Below are 4,695 nucleotides of genomic sequence, written 5' to 3' on the forward strand. Positions count from 1 at the left end.
CCCGCACCATCTGCCCCGCTCCACCGGCCGCCGCCGCCGACCCCCCGCACCCTTCTCCCCACTCCATCGCCGCGAGACCCACCGCATCTCCCCGCTCCACGGCCAGCCGCCGCCGACCCCGGCCGCCCCTCCCTCACCCACGCGTCGCGACGCCCACCGCTCCTCTCCCTCGCACCTCGCCAGATCGTCCCCCCTCGCCGCCGAGCACCCCCGCACCATCTCCCCCGCTCCCGGCCGCCGCCGCCCCCGCACCCCCCCACTCCACCGCCGCCGACCGACCCACCGCATCCTGCCCCGCTCCACCAGCCGCCGCCGCCGACCCCCGGCCCGCACCCTCCCCCACTCCACCATCGCCGACGACCCACCGCACCCTCTCCCCCGCACCCTCCCCGGCCCGCTCCACCGTCACAAATGAATGCAACTAAAATTGCAAAACAAAAACAAATTTGATTATATTTTCAAATAACAAATTTGATGATATTTTAAAATAATAAATTTTATGATATTTTTTCATATTCATAAATTTTTTCAAATAACAAATTTGATGATATTTTTTAAAAAATATTACTTTTTTTATAAAAAAATATTACTGTTATGATTTAAACAAGTTTGAACATATTTAAACACAAATAAATATCAAACAACATTTTAAATGCATAAAAACAAAAATTGGGGAGCCTGGGAATCAAACCCAAGACCTCCTAGTGTGTGTGCTGCGTGCTGACCAGTCGGGCTAGTGGGCATGTTCTGATGGAGATAGGGTTAGGTGGAATATAACCTGACCAGTCGGGCTAGTAATCAAAAAAAAATTCTAATGGCGCACCAGGGGGAGGTGCGCCATTAGAATCGTTGTACTTATGGCGCACTAGGGGGAGGTGCGCCATTGCTAACCCTCCCCCACTCCACCTATTCCCCTCGCACTGTGTGGCCTCCCTCCCTCGCCAGATCCCCCACTCAACCCCAAATGTACGCCGCCGCCCCCTTGCTCCGCCCCATCCGTCCGCCGCGCCTGCACGCCGCCGCCGCCTGCACGCCGCCGCCGCCGCTGTGGTCTTGCGCTGCCCCGCCGCCGCCGCCCCGACCCCCGCGGGACTCCACCCCCGCCGCCCCCGCGCCCCCCGAACGGGATTGGCCGAGCGCGCGCCGCCCGCTCCTCTCCTCTCCTTCTTCCTCCGACGAGCGAGGGCCTCCTCCGGCCCCTGCAGCAGCCGGCGAGCGCGGCCCCGACGCACCCACCCCGCCTGCCCCTGCCGTCCTCCGCCACCGACCCCTGCTCTCCTTCGACCGCGGCGAGCGAGGACCCGGACGAGCTCGGACCCCGACCCCGACCCCTTCGCCGACCCCGACCCCGACCCCTCCGGCGGCCAGGTACCTCTCCTCCTTCCTCCTTTCTCCCTCTCTCCACCATTCCCTATTCCGCTGCTGCCTCCAGCGGCCTCTCGCTGCCTTGCACACCCGCGCACGCACCTAGCCGTGCCGGCCCTGCTTGCCGTCCCGCGCGCGCCCCTGCGCCTGCCTGAGCTGCTTCTGCTTACTGTACTGCTAGCTAGCTTTTCAATTTTTACATTGACTAGCCTCCTAGACAGACCCTAATATGTGGTTAAACAACTGGTAAAATGACCGAATAAAATATGAGTGGGTAGTATATGATCAATAGGCAATACTAGTGGATATTAGGCCTTTTTACAGGCAATAATAGTGGGTTATGTACCTGGTTGCCTGTGGGCGATGCTCTGGTGGTATGTATGATGTCTCCGCTTTTTTTGAGATTGCTGCTGCTGTCTCACCAGATTATATGTAGTGTCTCATTCTTGCTATGGTCATGTAAGAGAAATGCTTTGCCTTGCTAATTTTACCATGAGATTTGGGGTAATTAGCTAGTTCTGGTCAAAGCAAGTGGTTTTCCTGAGCTATGCCTTGGTTAGAAAATGATGCATGATGGTTTGTTCAGAAGAGGAATAATCCGAGGATAGCACGTATCATGGGGTCAAACCTGGGACCCCTATTGTAATTTGATTTTGATTATTAATTTTTCTGTGAGCAGGTGAATTACAGTGTTTGTGTTGTAATGAAACTTGAGCTGAAATAGAACTTGACAGCCTGTACAGTGAATATATACAATCATTGTAATTTTTGGTGTCAAATCACTCAAGCGGTAACTGAATTTTTAAACTGAACTTGACACAATACTATTCAGTTAATTTGCTTGGACAGTAGTATGTATGCTCATCACTTTATGTATGGTGTTATGCATTGTTATCTCTGTTCAGTTGACTAATGAAGCACTAGGCTCATCCATGGTACAAGTTCACCTGTGAGCACTTGAAATTAGTCAGGACATCCCGTACTGATAGATGTAAATTGTGTCCAGTAGGCTTTGAAGCACCGGTTTTTCCTGTTTCTAACTCCGAATCTGATATAAACCATACTGTTGGCATAAGTGGTCTTTTGTATATGTGCTGATGCTTTGTTAATATAAAGCTATAGATGATGTTGTACTTGTGATGATGCTACTTGTGATCTTCTGAAATGACCCGTTGGCGACTTCATTACGCAGGGATAATGATATTGCAGGTACCCCGAGAGGCCCTTGAGTTTGCCGGAATGTCGATTAACTTCCGTTCCGGCAAATTCGGGTAGTCCATATGTCCTATTTTTAGCAAAGGTCATGCTGAAATTTTCCGTGAATTTTAGCATGACTTTGCTAAAAATAGGACATATGGGGTACTTGCGACTAATGTTGATTATCTTCTGCTCAAAATTTATGCTGCTATAATGTTGTAAGGGTACTAATTGGTCTCTTCTGCTGCTTATCAGAGATGGGGGGAAACAGCCACCGCCGCTCTGCCTCACCGGAGTACGAGTTGGATGCTTTCAAGTTTTTCACTATCATACTTTCTTCTTCAGTATCAGCCACGAGACAGGTATATAAAACGAGAGATCTCCCCTTCACCCATCTCATTATGATAACTCTGTTGTTTGCTACATCACTCCTTGTCCCAAATTGCAGAGGCTGCCTGATGCTTTTATGAAGATGCTGGGTGAAGATCCGCCAGATAATGTGAAGCTTCGACAGGCCGACAGCAGGGTTCGCAGGCTGTGGGACGTGGAGTTGGTGATCGAGGAGGGCCACATGTACCTTGCCGTGGCTGGGAGAAGTTCTACAGTGCCTACGACTTGCGGACCGGGTACTTTCTTCTCTTGAGGCACGGCGATGACGCCACAATGCTCATCGTGAAGGTTTTCAACAAGACTATGTGTCGCATGCGCTACGCTGAAGACGAAGATGCCAGTGCGTTCTGCCTCTTCTTATTCCTCCATATTTGGCTTTGTCTCACATCGATTGTTAACGGTCATTGTTGCATTTGGACAGGCAATGGGAGCAGCAGCAGCGACACTGGCTACAGCCAAAGCAGTAGCGATTATGGCTGTAGCAAAAGCAACAGCGATTCTGGCCTTAGCGAAAGTAGCAGCGATTCTGGCAGCAGCGAAGACAACAAGAAGGATGATCCGGACTGGAGTGGGGGAGAAGAGGAGCAGAGTGGGGATGAGGAGCTGCAGGATGACGATGGGCATCAGGCTGAGGATGACCTAGCGCTGGTGGTGGCTGACCAACGGCAAGAGATGGTGGTGGCTGACCAGGTGCAAGAGATGGTGGTGGCTGACCATGGGCAAGAGATGGTGGTGGCTGACCATGGGCAAGAGATGGTGGTGGCTGAGGGTGGCCTCGCGATGGTAGTGGTGCCTGACAATTACCACGCACCGGTGGTGGCGCCGGCGATCCCACAGCTGGGCGACATGACCACGCCAATTGTGGTAGAAGACTACATCCCACAGCTGCCTCCACTGCCTCCACCGCCTCGCCGCTCTTGGCGCATCAGGCTGAGGAAGGAGAAGGAGAAGAACAATGAGAACTGAACTATGTCAGGTATGTCAGATCTCCAAAATGATATATATATATATATACTTAGTTATCTATTTCGAAAATAATTTGGTACCCATGATGATAGCTATGCATGCATGCAACGGCCGACACATGGCCCTGACACACATGCACTTACCTGGTGGCTATTGACACAAAGTACAGTGTGTCATAAATATGTCAGAACGGGTACAGCCTAGGAACCAGGAGTAACAAATTGAGCCCACAAGCCCAGCTAGACGCAAGGCCCAAACCATCTCCCATCCAGGATACTCAAACCCATCATCTTAATAGGCCAGGCCCATTAATCAAACAAGCACCCAACATCTGAGAGGCTGATGCTATAAATAAGCATGTGACCCCAAGACGTAAGCCATACCTAGCACACCATTCCTCAAAATAGGAAAGGAAAAACCTAGCATACCAAGAACACAGTGGCTACAAACAGCCAACTGAAGAGTAGCAACCAAAGCTTCAGCTCCACCACCGCCTTGACAAGCCCGACATCATTCGCCACACAGAGCTCGCCGGAGCAGTGGAGCGAAGCCCCACCCACACTGTTGTGCGCGTGTAGTCCGTCGGCTACTGTCTTCACCGCAAACACGCCGAACAACCGTGCTCGTTGCTTCCTCAGATGCGGAAACCCATCGAGGCAGACGGTCAGATGCCAATGCTACAAGGGGGTTCAGGTGCGCATTTATCTTGCTCGCTAAAAAGCTCTCCAATTTTCCCACCTATTACGGCATATAATCCCACTCCAAACACAGGGTTGC

This window comes from Triticum urartu, chromosome 3, assembly GCF_003073215.2.
Source record: "Triticum urartu cultivar G1812 chromosome 3, Tu2.1, whole genome shotgun sequence".
NCBI classification, from domain to species: domain Eukaryota; kingdom Viridiplantae; phylum Streptophyta; class Magnoliopsida; order Poales; family Poaceae; genus Triticum; species Triticum urartu.